General features: G+C 42.0%; 1 non-coding gene across 1 annotated transcript; it reads right to left on the bottom strand.

Annotated features, from left to right (window-relative positions):
- Positions 1-5,909: 5,909 nt before the first annotated feature.
- TRNAR-UCU (transfer RNA arginine (anticodon UCU)) lies at positions 5,910-5,982 on the bottom strand. Its single transcript has one exon. It is a non-coding gene; the product is annotated as a tRNA-Arg (tRNA).
- Positions 5,983-16,247: the final 10,265 nt, after the last annotated feature.

The raw sequence follows: 16,247 nt of genomic DNA, 5'->3' as shown, positions 1-16,247 counted from the left end.
CCGAGGTGTTCTCTGATACTCTTGGTGTTACTGACCTTATTGAATACAAAATTGAGGTCACGGATTCGATTCCTGTTCGCTTTCCACCTTATAGGCTGTCTCCTCCTAAAATGAAAGCTCTGAAAGAAATCATCGATCAGATGTTGAAGGATGGTATTATTAGGCCCTCTAAGTCAGCGTATTCTTCCCCTATTTTTCTAGTCCCGAAACCCCAAGGAGGCTTCAGGCCTGTCATTGATTACAGGGCTCTCAATCGGAAGGTGGTGTTGCAATCTGTGCCCCTTCCCGACCTTCATTCTTGTTTTTCATGGTTTCGTAAGGCCAAGTTCTTCACCATCTTGGACTTAAATCAGGCCTATAATCAAATTCCCCTTGCCGAAGAGTCTAAACATCTAACAGCGTTTGCCACGGACTGGAATTTATATGAATACAACCGCGTGCCTTTCGGGCTCCCTACGGGAGCAGCTGTACTCACTAGGCTGCTAGATAGGGTCTTCTCCGACATCAAATTCGAGTACTTATATCACTACTTAGATGATGTCGTCGTATTTTCAGAGACTTTTGAAGAACATCTAGATCATCTGCGAGAAGTTCTCGATCGCCTTCGTAAGGCTGGGTTAACTGTTAAGTTGTCCAAGGTTGCCTTTGCTAAGCCCTCTATGTCATTCCTAGGGCATATTGTGTCACCCGATGGAGTAGCAGTCGATCATTCTAGAACACAGGCTATCCGTGATTTTAAACCTCCCAAGGACATTAAAGGTATCGCCAGGTTCATCGGTATGGTGAATTTCTTCAGGAAGTTCATTCCTAATTTTGCTAATAGAGCGGCGCCCTTAAACCTTCTACGTAGGAAAGGCATCAAATTTGAGTGGGGACCTTCTCAACAAGCCGCTTTTGAAGACCTTAAATTAGCTCTCTGTAATGCCCCTGTACTTGCTATGCCTGATTTCTCGAAGAAATTCATCGTCCAAACCGACGCGTCGTCGTCGGCGGTAGCTGCAGTCCTTCTTCAAGAGACTGAACGAGGGAGGCGACCCATCGCCTATGCGTCTAGGACATTGTCAGCTCAAGAAGCAAAGTACTCCATATATGAGCTTGAAGGTTTGGCAGTCTTATTCGCCTTAGAAAAGTTCCGTCTCTATCTGGAACACGTCAAATTCGATCTGGAGACTGATAATCAAGCCTTAAGCTGGGTCTTAGGTAGGCCGCGTCGTACAGGTCGTATAGCCCGTTGGGCCATCCGTATTTCTGCCTTCCAATTCGATGTTCGGCATATCAGAGGTACTGAAAATGTTGTGGCTGACGGACTCAGCCGTATGTTTTCTAACGACGTCGAGACCCAGGAACCGGCCGACAGTTCATCACCTCCCGAGTCCATACTGTCTGAGGTTAATGCCATCTTAACAGATGCTCCCATGCTCTTTAGGGATATTGAGAAATACCAACGTGAAGATCCGACGCTGGGTCCGATAATGGAAACCCTTTCTTCTGGGGAACATGTCGTCCCTTATGTTCTGAGGAATGGTGTTTTATGTTGCACATCGAGGCATGATAAGATGATGAAGGTTGTCGTTCCAGCGGTTCTTGTGCCTATGATCTTCAAATACTATCATGAGACCCCATTGGGGGGGGGACCTGGGTATCTTTAAAACTCGTGAAAAGATTCGTGAAATGTTCATCTGGAAAGGTATGGACGGTGAAATCCGTGAACTTGTAAAAGCTTGTAAATCTTGTTTGCTTAGTAAACCCACCATGTCCACCAAGGTAGGCCTTTTGTCTTCGCATCAAGCGTCGCGCCCCATGGAACGCCTGTATATCGATTATGTAGGACCCTTCCCCCAGTCAAAGGGTAATGCTAATAAGTTCATCTTTGTATGTGTAGATGGTTTTACAAGATTTTCTTGGTTATTTCCGACTAAACTGGCTACCGCTCAGTCTACCATTACCTGCTTAAATTCTATTTTTGCTTCTTTTGGTCCGTGTCAATATCTTGTATCTGATAATGCTAAGGCATTCACATCAAATTTATTTCGTAAATTCTGTTTTGACTTGTCCATCTCTCATGTAACTACTTCTGCTTATTACCCTCAACCATCTCTGGCTGAACGGGTTAACCGTAATCTCAGGTCCGCACTCATTGCCTATCATCATGAAGATCCTTCCAGGTGGGACACGTCCCTGCATTGGATAGCTTTTGCTTTGAATTCGGCGGTTCATGAATCTCACAAGTTTACTCCAGCTTCTTTGATGTTTAAGTTTGTTCCCAACTCGCCGCTCTCTAACCTCTGGTCTCTGAATGACATTCTACCCGAGACAATAGATCCGGACAGCATTAAAGATCTTTGGAAGAAGGCTAAAGCCAATCTTAAAGTGTCTCATGAAAAGGTTAGGGAAAGGTATGATCGTGGACGGAGACCCACCCCTTTGAAGGTAGGCGACCAAGTAATGGTCAAGAATTTTGTTCCCGCGGGCAAGCTTGCCCCCAGATTTCATGGGCCTTGTATCATTCTCGATTTTCTTACGCCAGTTACGTTGTTAGTTAGCAATCCAGCCACCGAGAGGATATTTAGGGTTCACCTGTCACAGGTGAAACCGGTGTAATTTACGTGTTAACTTGCTTCATATTATTTTGAAAGGAATATGAAGGTTATATATATATATATATATATATATATATTTTTTGAGTTTTCAATTTCTAGGCATTCTGCCCCTTCTATAGGATTTTGTTTCTTATGTAAGCATGTTTCTGAAACCTGCCCCGACCCATTAAACTGCCATCCTGTCTTTGCCACGGCCATTACCACGCTCCCGTCTCCTGCTCCACTATACACAGTGGCTTAATGAATACCAAGAATATCTGCACGCCGCTGGCCCCTCACTCTCTCCTCAAGCCTGTGCCCTCAAAGAAACATGATGGTCCAACACAATTCTGCCGCCTAGCTTTATGTTTCAGTGCCCCCGCAGCCACGCAGCGCCGTGCAGCAACTGGGGAGGGGGATGGGCCCCCTCCTCTCCAGCGAAGACGACATGTGCCCGGCGAGCCGGAGCTCTCCTCCCGGCCAAGGCTGATGTGCGGCGCACGACCTGCTACTTGCCCGCAGCCTGTATATGTTCACCGCGGGCGCGGCGTGTTTCAACTCCTCTGCTCCCCTCATAGTGCGGGCGAGCGGTATCTCAGGGTACTTGAGGGGTCCGAGCGGCCTCCTTTGGACGCAAGCTGCAACGGCCGGTCTGGCCACCTCACTTCATCAACATCAACTACATGAACAGTTACTATAAGTAATGATTACACTTGGAAATTCAACAACAATATTTGGTGGACATTGCCAAATTTTTCATCACTTTCAAGTATTAAAAGTTTATCTTCAGAAATTCAACTTCTACAAACAGAAAGATTTTACTTCACCTGCAACAACAAATTGTGAAACTGAATCACACAACATTCTGAAAATCTTGTAATCTATTTTCATATTCACTTTATAACTTGGAACTTGTTTCAAACTGATTTCATGTGTCACTCCTGGAGGAACTTTTGGGGGGGGAGGACTGTACCGGGCGGTACACCTCTACTCTGTTTATTTAAAAGTTGCGCCAGTTGAAACTCCTCTTCTGGAGGAAGTCTGAACTTTATCTACACTATTAATCTACTAATTTCTCAGAAGATGTCACTACCTGGAAATTTTTGAGTTTGTGAACTGTGTCATTTTTGATGTGTTTTTGTTTCGCTTGAAGTAAGAAGTGTGAACTTTCTCTTCTAGAGGACACTACTGAAGATCAACAATAGTGCGACCTAGTGCGGAGTCAAAGAACTATTTTGTTGGAGAAATTTTTATTTCAAGAGTTTGTTCTTTGTTAAATTTCTTTCTGTCATTGTTTAAGTTGGCTGTATACCCCTCTTGTTCCCCTTCTTTTGGATCTAGCCAATCCCGAATTTCTTTAATTAATTTTCCACCAATAATGTGTTTCTTCTTCCTCTATGTAGGGGTTTCTTTTCCCTAGCCAATAAAAATTTTGTGGGAGGGTGTTTTCTTTCCCCTAACGCCTAGAATCTTCCGCGAGAGGATATAAACTGCTGATTTTAGGGTCTCGGGGCCACTTCTGTTCCATCTTTCAGTGTATTAAGTACATAGCAGGAGGCGGGAAGCGCCTCTTTCTTCGGCGGCGTCTACAACAAGGTAATGGCCAAGTAATAACTTCTTTCTTTGCTTGCTCAGCAGTTTAACCTTCGGGGCGGGTTCTAGGCCTTCCACCATGTAACTTTCCTTTAAAATGTAAAGACTACTGGTACCTATCCTATCTTCTAATCTACATATTGGGATAGAGAGTGCTAACCCTCTCGAGTTCCCACTCATATTGTTTTGAGGTGAACTTATTTTCTCAAACCCATTTTTCCGTGATGTAATGTAAATTGTTATTTTCTTAAGTCACCTCTGTAGTATGGGATTAGCCCTTGTATTAACGGCCTAGTGCCAAGTAGGTCTTAAACAAAGTGTATCAGGAGTGCGGTTAGCCTCCTCTCAAATTGCTATTTTAGAGGTCATGTAATCAACCTTCTTTTCATGTAATAGACCTCAGTAGGTTGGGTATTTTACCCCTGTGAATACGTCCTTAGAGGACAGCTTGAAGGTAGAGTTTGGTGTGGCCTTTGAGAGGCTTAAATTTTAAAGAGCGGATCGCTCTTTTGAAAATGGAGTGTCATATGCCTCGTGGAGGCTTTTCTGTGTAATTCGGAGCCAGGGGCTCCTAGGGATGAATGGGGTTTCTGCCCCTCTGTTAAAACTTGTGTTTGTGGTAAAACTGAGCTGATCGCTGAAGTCAGGGCGTGAAGCCCAAAACCTGTAAATATTGTAACTCCCCTTGTTTTGCTACATTGTACCTGCCATGTCTGTTATTGCTTTGTTTTTGAAAAGAAAATATAACCTTGTTAAATTTTAAATTAATTTTACATGCACTATAATTTCGTAGCTTGAAACCCATTCACACCCGCACCTTCTTTTACGCATAACTACCGCTAAAACACGGTAACAATTATTATTATCAAAAAATAAAAATGTTGAATTTTACAGCATCGTTGACTGGTTAATTAGCTTCCTCGGGAGACCAGTGGTGGTGTCCGACCCTTGATCATGGGTTTGATTCCAATCAACAAAAGAGAACACTAAATCTGAAAGGTTGCATTTCATTTTAGCAGATCTACTTATGAAAATAAAACTATATTACTCATATAACAGCAGCCCTGCAATGTCTTCCTACGAGGATGTAGAAGTAAACGGGAGTAAAATACCAGCACTCTGTTATCTATATAATTAAGTCAGAAGGATGAAGTGAGGAAGTATATACGATGAGTAACGCATGGTTGATAGTTACCAATGGCGATCTGATGGACCGAAGCCTAGCACACCTATTCCCCCCGTCCCGCGCTCCGTACAGCAGCAAGCCGCGTGTGACGAGTAGAGGTGAGAGGGACGAGAGTCTGGGCTGCAATATATGTCTCCGAAGCCTTCTTCTCAGAAATACGTACCGTGTTTTTCTCATTGTTTTCAAGGCTTGTAAAAGGAACAATATGTCAATTGCTTATATTGTAATGTGCTTTAGATTTCCATCGTTCGCATTTGAGGTTTGAGCTTCACTGATAGCCTCGATAGCCCTCAGTATACGTCACTGCTAGGACATAAAAGAACATCCAACTTTGCACGTCAACCAGTTTTGGAGGGATGAATAATTTCGTTTACGAAGCTGACCTCATTTAACATTTTAGGGTTGGAACGTTAAAAAATATATATATATTTCCTATTTCACACCTAGGATTTGGAGTCGGAATTTTGTCTTCGCACCACAAAATAGTAGGTATTTTGATGCTCTCTAAGTGTATGTTCTGCTAATGAGCATATTGTTTACAAAAAGGCTCGCGCCCCTTGTGGGGATCGAACCCACGACCTTTGAATAAGAAGTCCAACGCGCTTTCCACTGCGCCAAAGGGGCTCGAGTGCTAGTTTACTTGCGTATTAAATAGTAACTTGTAATATATAAGGAATCTACAAGGGTTCTACATGAACATCATAATAAACAACCTTATACAAGTGTTCTACATGAACATCATAATAAACAACCTTGCTCTTCAAGATCACATAGCAGGAAAACTTGGCCTAACGGCTGGCTGCGCGGTTCCGATCACAGAGCTGTGAGTAGCTTTTGTCTCCTTGTACTTCCCTCAAACGCTGGAGACAGCATTCAGACTTAGGGTACGTCTATAGTGCACCGCTTCCCGTTTCTCGCTTTGTCGCGAAGGTCTGCACACACCAACGCGGGACGCGGGAGCGGGAACGATCCCGTCGCGAACTATTATGAGTATGGCGGAATATGGATCCATTCACACCGGTGCGTCGCTCTCCCGCCTACATGGCGGGATTGCTGGGAACCATTTTCAGTTCGCAGCATGCAGCGTTTTCCCGCGTTCCGCATTCATTGTGACAGTAGCAATGACGACTGAGCTGCTTTACGACATGAGTAATGTAAGAAAGAAATAGAATTATGTTGTGGGATGAAATAGGAAAAAAACTGCTAATTCTTTAATTATCACTGTTTGTGACTTCTTTTGCACACATTTCTCCGTTCGTAAACTTCCAGATACATGTAAGATTTATACTGAAACGATCTAGGCCTATACACTGTCGATATGCATGCCAAAGAACTCCACAAATTTCTCACGATCAGCGAAGGCTGCAGCGGGTGCTCGTCGTGCATCATTGTCAACATTTTCAGAGCGCCAAGTCCTGATTCCGGCGAATCTAAATCTTCGTAATATGTTGAATTTCCCTCAGAAAATTGTGCAGAATGCACGTTGTTCTAATGATTAGCTTAGCTTAGCTGTGTCCACATGAACTTCCATTGATCTGTAATAAATTCTCCACCGGGCGAGCGGTTAGGGTCGCGCAGCTGTGAGCTTGTATCCGGGAGATAGTGGGTTTGAACCCCACTGTCGGCAGCCCTAAAGATGGTTTTCCGTGGTTTCCCATGTTCACACCAGGCAAATGCTGGGGCTGTACCTTAAATAAGGCCACGGCCGCTTCCTTCCCACTCCTAGGCCTTTCCTATCCCATCGTCGCTATAAGACCTACAGTATCTGTGTCGTAGCGACATAAAGCAAATAGCAAATAAAAAAATCTCCATTTCCGTGCTAATATGCCGAAGGCATTTTTTACGAACCTTCTTGCTCTACACAGTCGATGGTTGTAATTTTCTTAGCGCTTGTCTCCTTTTGCTTGTCTGTATGGAAACAGTCTCATTAAGTAACTTTTCAGAGGAAACGCTTCGTCGCCGATTATGACATAAGGCGCGGGCACGTTCTGTCCAGGAAGATTTTTGTCTTTCGGAACACCAAGAGCGCCCGCTTCTAACCGTTGTCCCATTACAGAGTTCTGGAAAATACCACCATCACTGTTTATCCGTACCCTCCGATATCCACACATAGAAACTTGTAATCTTGACCATCAATTGATATAAGTACTATAAAGAATTGCTTCAGGTAACAAAAATAATTTGATCCACTGTTCCTCGGACATTTTATAGTACCGTGCTTCCCATCGATACTACCAATACAGTTTGGGAATTGCTACTTTCTGTAATATGCTTGAGTTGATTCTATCCATGTTTCGGTAGATGGTTCTGGCATGCATATTCCTTGCATTCTGTCACAGAGAGCTTGGCAAAAATTTCGCACAATAGCACCAAATGTTGTGAATCCGATCCGAAAACGGTGACCAACTGTAGAGTAGGAATCTCCAGTAGCTAGAAATCTGAAACAAAAATGCGTAGAGTGGAGTAGAATCTCGCAAATCCGAGCGTTGTTTGAAATTTTATTTTTGTAAATTTAAAATGATTTGTCTACAGCATTTCATTCCCTGCGTATTTCCGCCATGTCATCGTACTTTGGGTCCCCTCTACTGAGACCAAGTCTGCCTATTAAAGCAGTTTCATTGCTGGGCAATGCAGGGCCACATCCAGATGAAAATGAACTAGTATGTGATGGAATTCGTGCTTTATTTTTACTCCCTAACGAAACAAGTTTGATACAACCTATGCATCAGGCCGCTCTGGAATGTCTAAAAAGAAAGTATCGGCACCACCTGCTACATTCACTCCTGGAAGCAACAGAACGTGAGGAAACCATCACGAACTTCCTCAGATAGCCATGAAGGACGTACTGTATTGGACGAACTTCGCAGCGACCGCGAGATTGTAGGTTTCGCTCTAGCTCCCGCTTCCCGCGTCCCGCGGTGGTGTGTGCAGAAAGACGAACTTCGCAGCGACCGCGGGATTGTAGGTTTCGCTCCAGCTCCCGCGTTGGTGTGTGCAGACCTGCTGCTGGTGGTTATAGTGCACCGCATCTGTCAGTAGGCAACATAACTGTCACGCCAGGATCTAATGTGTATGTTGTTGACAACAGATAATATTTATCATAAAATGAAACACGAAAGAATTACAAACGTTCACGAAATGAACATATTTTTGTACGTAGTAGTTTAGGATGCTGTATGGGTAGTTACGTCTCCCGAATAAAACGAGATTTTTGTGCATTCTGACGTTCTATTACCATAGATAATTTGCTTCTTCCTTACGGTCGTACTTATTCTTGGAGCCTTCGAAATCTTCACTCGATCACATTTAGTGAGTAGAACGGTGTCCAATCAGCTTCGCAAGGTCAACTGAGTAAAGGCGGGTTCGGTATCCACCTTAGCCATCCTCGAATTGGTTTTCCGTGGTTTCCCACTTTTCCAGGCAATTGCCGGGATAGTACCTAACTTGAGGCCACGGCCGCTTCCTTCCCTCTTCCTTTTCTATCCCTTCGGATCTTCCCTTTCCCCGACAAGGCCCCTGATCAGTATAGCAGGTGAGGCCGCTTGGGTGAGGTACTGGTCCTCCTCCTCCACAATTGTATCACCAGACACAATGTCTCACGCTGCAGGACAGTGTCCTTGAGGTGGTAGAGGTGGGATCCCTCACTGAGTCCGAGAGAAAAGCGAACTCTGGAGGGTAAGCATATTTAGAAAGAAAGAAAGAAAGAAAGGAAGGAAGGAAGGAAGGAAGGAAGGAAGGAAGGAAGGAAGGAAGGAAGGAAGGAAGGAAGGAAGGAAGAAGTAATATAGTAAGGGGGGCAAATAAGGCCCCCTTACAGATAGACTGCCGTTTGTTCTTAAATTAACAGAGATACAAGAATTTGTTTCAAATAAAAAATGTTCTTTGATGTATCTTTTCACCAGATATCACAAATAAATAATTGTAAATTAATCCGTGGTTCCCACATAGTACAATTATGTAATTAATGTTATTGGGCCTTATTTCCTGCTCTAACATGTAATAAGGCCCGCAGTGGAAGAGTACCTTAACCTCATCTCTATGGGCAATTACGAGGTCAAATTTGAAGAGGAAATGGCATATTTTGTAGATAAGTTTTAAAAGACATGTTCATTAATTCAAAAATATTTCTGTTGAAATTTTAAAATTGAAAATATAATATGAAACGTTTCACCATTTAGTTAACGTAAGAAATTTCATTTTTCCGTATTGAAACAAGAATTACAATAAATAAACTTAATATTTCCACCTATTCAATACAATTTTAATGCTGTTATTCAATTACAACATATGTCCGACTCGTTGGCTGAACGGTCAGCGTACTGGCCTTCGGTTTAGAGGGTCCCGGGTTCGATTCCCGGCCGGGTCGGGGATTTTAACCTTAATTGGTTAATTCCAATGGCCCGGGGGCTGGGTGTTTGTGCTGTCCCCAACATCCCTGCAACTCACACACCACACATAACACTATCCTCCACCACAATACCACGCAGTTACCTACAAATGGCAGACGCCGCCCACCCTCATCGGAGGGTCTGCCTTACAAGGGCTGCACTCGACTAGAAATAGCCACACGAAATTATTATTATTATTACAACATATTAAATTTCACAGGACTAGTTTCGACGCGGACTTGCGTCATCTTCAGCTTTTTTCGGAAAATAGGCAACCTTAAAATTCATGACATGTCTTAAAATGTTTGGCATGAAATCCAGTTAAATCTATAATTAAAAAATTAAATTCCATATATTCCATATATTCCATATGACCAACCTTCACGTTTTTCGAGATGGTTCAGCAGTATACAAGTTGTAGTGAAATGGAACACAATATTTTATCTATCGCTCAACAAATTTAAGGACTCCACAACTGCTTGATCATAAGAATATCATTTAACCAATGAACTTCTATCATACGACTGACTTGCAAGTCTTTTACTTGTCAGAATAGTGTTTAATGAGTTAAGGTTTTAATTATAGATTTAACTGGATTTCATGCCAAACATTTTAAGACATGTCATGAATTTTAAGGTTGCCTATTTTCCGAAAAAAGCTGAAGATGGCGCAAGTCCGCGTCGAAACTAGTCCTGTGAAATTTAATATGTTGTAATTGAATAACAGCATTAAAATTGTATTGAATAGGTGGAAATATTAAGTTTATTTATTGTAACATTTCACCATGCTAAGTTAGGAGATCTGAATTTCCTCTTTAAAAGTTACAGGAAGCATAATTTCCTCTGATCTTACTTCGAAAAGCTAAGCTAACCTGCTTTAAAACACTAATCATAACCACTACATATAAAATTCTTGAAATTTAAATCACACAAACATTCAGAAAACACTTAATTTTCAGACAAAGTCATTTTTAACTTTTCCTTTCACTTATTTAAAACACTAATTTACTTTAAGATAACATTTAATTCTGCATGAAATAAGAGTCTTTGATGTTTTGAAAACGAAGTCTGAAAACAATCTTCCTTGTCGTTTATAGTCAGTCTAACACACACTTTCATCTCTTCTCTTGTTAATTCAGTAACGGTCACTGCGAGCGGCGCAGCTGAAATCTCGAACAGGAGTGAGCGGTTCCTGACGCTCCGCTGGTACTATGGCCACATGCATTTGCTAACGCAGGTTTGAGTTTCATCTATGTTGCCACACAACGCAACGCTCCGCTCGCCGCTTGCACTGTGGCCGAAGCCTAACGCTTTCCTTAGTTTTTTGACCGATGGAACTACTCACAATTGTTCTCACGGCGCACAGTGTGTCGAATCCCATATCTAGGTGGAAAAAATTCACTGTCGCCAATCAAAGCGCAACCTGGCTCATTCGATAGTAAACAAACCAGATGCTGACCTTTCAGTCTTTCTTTTCGCTTTCTGGTACGTAGGATGGAGGGGACAGGTGCTGAAACATCTTCCTTGCAGTTATCAACTCAGTTGATAGGAGGTGTCGGAGAGAACCGAACGTTGTGTTTCTAGTAAGTTCAACGAGGTGTTGTATTCTGTGGTTCATGGAATAGTGAAAAGAGGTATGTGTTCTCATTTTAAGCATAATACAAGCGTTCTGCAGTAAACAAGTTATTTACAGTGCGTTGTAAAAGGAAGCAGTTGTAGAAAATTAGATTGTTTTTACGATTTGCTCGAAAAAATCTTTATGAGTGCCTCATAGTGCCACTTTACTTTAAACGTCATTCGATGGGAAATTTAATGTAGATTCAGGATCTGTAGTGGTTTGGTTGCGCACGAATGTGCATGATGGTTTATTTTCTTATTTTCAGTGACTATGTGGGCGTTACCGCGAGAAGAATATTTCAACGCGTGGCGGTCATGTCGTAAAAAGGGGCATTTAGAAATCATATTTCAATATGTTATGGATAAATTAGAGCCTACAAATCTTACTGACACTCAATTTCTGGAGCTAAGAAACAAAATTAAATTGATATCCCGTAATATCAACAAAAATGGGAGAGTGCAGGAAGAAGAGAACAACGATTCCGAGAAAAATTCGGTGATTAGGGAAATGTGACGGATTTCATCGTGTTAGGTGAACAAGACGACATTGATCCAGCGTATGATCCAAAAACAAGTTGTGTACCTAACAAAGCCGGCCGTCACCCTAAGGAATTTAAGGACTCTTCCATAAAGACGAAGAAGCAAAATGTTTGAGATATTACCGAATCGCATAGTTTGGAGGAAGTCGCGTTTGCTGCTGAAGATTCTTTTCGATCAAGCGGGAAAAGATGAAGGCTTAATAAAAAGATATCGTGTATTACTAGCTGCTCTTTCTTCTGGCTCTGAAATAAATGTGAATAAATTCAAAGAATTTCGTGCGCAAACTGCGGCTTTGTATGTCAAACTATATCCATGGAATTATATGCCCGTAACTGTGCATACCATATTAGTACACATTACTCAAGTAATTAAACATTTTCTTGTGCCAATAGGAACTTTATCTGAAGAAGCTCAGGAAGCTAGAAATAAAGATTGTCGGAGGTTTCGTGAACTTCATACTCAAAAATGTAGCAGCTTAAGATGTTGTTGATTACATCAAATCCCTTAATAAACAAGTACCGAACAATGCCACGTAAAACTCCTGGTAATCTACCTATGGAAGCTATTGAGTTACTTACTGACTCCCAAGATCCTTTCACATCAAATGAAGAAGACCAGTATAGCAACGACTACGATTCTCTGGACTCTACAGACGAATCAGGGGACGATTGAACATTGGACATGTTGTTATTATGAACAGGATGAGATTGATGAGGCAATTACTTGCAAATACTGTAATATGATCCTTTTACGTTTTTTATGAAATGTTTCTGAGTGTAATTTTAACCTTTTTTATATGGAAGTATAATATATATAATATTGTTTTCGTGTGTAAGGTGTGTTTTACTAAAACTACGTATTTAAAATACGTTTTCAATCTGGAAGAATTTACATACAATGCCTTCGTCTATTCCCTCAAATAAGGTGTAACAAGAATACTGGACTGAAATTCTCATTGTTATTCATATTTTATCCAGTCTTCAATAGTATGTTTACCACTGTTATAAACTATAATATACACATCCAAATCGTGTTTTTACTCCCGTAAATGGACGATTCTTTTGTTGCTTTCGGTCATTTTTTAAATCCCCCCTTGCCCCTCACCCCTATATATTTACCCCCGAACATCGTACACTTTAGACGATGCCAGATATGAATTCAGCGACCTCGAAAACGGTATAGTGCCAACTTTTAATAGGATCCCAGGACTATTAACGACGTTATTAATTTTTTCCACCTAGATCGGGGATTCGGCACACTGTGCGGCGCTGGGATAACGCCATTCCAGATCTCCTGGCTTTTCTAAATTACGTGACAATGGTGGGAATCGAATCCAGGCCGAGGAGCTAGCATGCTACCCTGAGACCACCCCGGTAGTCTTTAATGCAAAAGTCATGTCGACTTCTAATTCAGATCAATACCAATGTGTACACTGGATAAAAATATATAATTGTTTGCTTATTTAAAATAATTTGAGTCTATTTAGTATATTTGTGAAACTTTACGACCTAAAATGACATTGGGTTAGCATATTTTTGTATTGAAACTAACTCTTTCTTGCATCGTGACCTTGGCGGTTTTCTATTGAATCATCTTGGGTTCTTAACCAAATTCGATAAAATGTACACCGTTTCGTTACTTATTTAATGCAGTATTAGATACATATACTATTTTAATGCTATCCTAGCACTAACATTCCCTTTTTTACTTCCCTTTCCAAAGAAAAGTTATTAACATGAGATCAACTCCCTTTCTCGAGTCTTGACTCTGGCCTAGAAACCAAATACTGAGGAGGGCCGAGTTCTAAATTTCTCCAACAGGTACCAGGCATAGACAGTAAGCGGACGTGTAGGTTCACTACCGACCAAAGAAGCGGCAAATACGAAAATCAAACAGTGGGCCTTAATACCTGCTGGGCCTTATTACCCTAACACCCAGCCCCGTGTGAGGGAAATCCCCGGTCAGACCAGGAATCGACAACAGCGGCTGAAAAAATTAATGCCCATCAAGCCTAGAAGCCGCATCATCCACCTTAATACATTGTTAAGTCAACTTTAAGGGCGTATGGAACTTTTCACCGTATCTTACGAACACTTGGTAATAAAGGAACTGTCTGGGACCCTGTGTTATTTTATTGTCGATGTTGGTAACAATACGTTGTTTTGTAAGAATGTCCCTGGATTTAATGTTTCTCGGCTTTTGTCTGTAACGAGAGTGAAAAACTTGGTTAATATCTGACTTAACATAGCGCCAGACATTAATCCTCGGATCTCCGCATACTGGCAGGGGAGATGCTAATGCCAGCCGCATCACTGTACGCACTGAGGCATGAAAGAATTGTGGCCGAGGATTTAAGGACATACGCCCTTCCTGACACTATGTGATCTTCAAGGATTTTCTACTGTAAATCTCACTTTAGCAACACCAGGAATAAAACCTCGGTCACCGAGATGACAGGCAAGCAGCTAAGCCCCTACACCATCCTGTTCCCCAGTAATAACAATAATGTATTGCATAATCTATCTATCTATCTATCTATCTATCTATCTATCTATCTATCTATCTATCTATCTATCTATCTATCTATCTATCTATCTATCTATCTATCTATCTATCTATCTATCTATCTATCTATATAAAATAAGAGTTTTGTCTGTACAGTGCTCAGAATTTGAAAAGAATGGTATTTCTGTATCGGTCATGTCCATAGTAACAAGAAAATGTACTTTTTACTTTTCCGTAATTTCTGTCTGTCTGTCTGTCTGTATGTATGTATGTACACGCATCACGAGAAAACGGCTGAAGAAAATTAATGAAAATCGGTATGTAAAGTCGGGAGATGAGCCGCTACAATCTAGGCTATAAATTATTTTATTCACGCTGAGTGAAATGGTAGTTTAGGGGAAGGCCTTAAATATAATGTCTAGCCTCTGTGACATCGTCCTAGCTGCACCACATTGGATCTTCTCTGTTTCGCGAATACTTAGCGGAAACGTAATAGAGTCCACTATAGGTCATTCCATGTTAAGAAAACAGTATTGCTCTTATGACAACAGGGCTGCCATATCGAACGATTCTGCTCAACAGCATCACAGGAAAACCGTGGCATATATAATAGTGAAACTCAGTACTTAAGTTTAAAATTAAAGAATGAAGAAACTAAGCTGCAATTTGTTTTAAAACATCTAAGGTACAGGGATTGTAAACGGGGGGGGGGGGAGGGGGGGCGCTTGTTTATGTTTTTACAGCAATATGGCTAAACTACTGGACATACAAAATTCCAAACTGGGAGAAAATAGACAATATAATTTTATAGGCTTGGGGAAGGGGATGCAGTTAAATGCATTTAATATTTTTTTGCTAGTGGCTTTACGTCGCACCGACGCAGATAGGTTATGGCGACGATGGGATAGGAAAGGCCTAGGAGTTGGAAGGAAGCGGCCGTGGCCTTAATTAAGGTACAGCCCCAGCATTTGCCTGGTGTGAAAATGGGAAACCACGGAAAATCATCTTCAGGGCTGCCGACAGTGGGATTCGAACCCACTATCTCCCGGATGCAAGCTTATAGCCGAGCGCCCCTAACCGCACGGCCAACTCGCCCGGTTTTAAATTTGTTCAGGTAACGCCGGATACTACTGTGTCGTCATATCACGCCACGAAAAGAATGGTAACAATCAAATGCGCTCGTGAAAAAGTGGTAAAAATGTGGCAAAAATAAAATGTGCTAAATAACAAACCAAGCACAGATAAAAATCATAGCGAATTTCTGTCATGTCATGCCGTGATGTATCGCTGCACACCACAGCATCCGCAACAACTGCTGCACAGTACGAGAAGATTAAACACACACAAATAGATGATTTTCCTACAACAGTGATAAGCTGCCGGCGATTCAAAGCGTAATGGATTATGCGTTGCATGTACCAGAGCGACTCGGAAGGAAAATGAAGGAAGGCAACAAAGCGATGGCTGTTCCTACCATTGTGCTTCCTCCCTGTGTAGAGGTGTTCGATTCCCACCTCAACCATCCTCGAAGTGGTTTTCCGTGGTTTCTCACTTCTCCTCCAGGAAAATGCTGGGATGGTACCTAAGTTAAGGACGCGGCCACTTCCTTCCCTTTTCTTTGCCTGTCCCTTCCAGTCTTCCACCGCCTTCACAAGGCACCTGTTCAGCGTAAAAGGTGAGGCAGTCTGTGCGAGGTACTAGTCCTCCTCCCCAGTTTCATCCCGCGACCCAAATTCTCACGCTCCAGGACACTGCCCTTGAGACGGTAGAGGTGGGATCCTTCGCTGAGTCCGAGGGAAAAACCTACCCTGGAGGGTAAACAGATTAAGAAAGAAAGAAA

The sequence above is a fragment of the Anabrus simplex genome, chromosome 1 (genome assembly GCF_040414725.1).
Source record: "Anabrus simplex isolate iqAnaSimp1 chromosome 1, ASM4041472v1, whole genome shotgun sequence".
Classification (NCBI taxonomy): domain Eukaryota; kingdom Metazoa; phylum Arthropoda; class Insecta; order Orthoptera; family Tettigoniidae; genus Anabrus; species Anabrus simplex.
The sequence above is the reverse complement of the archived record's forward strand: the minus strand, read 5'-3'. Positions and strand labels throughout refer to the sequence as shown.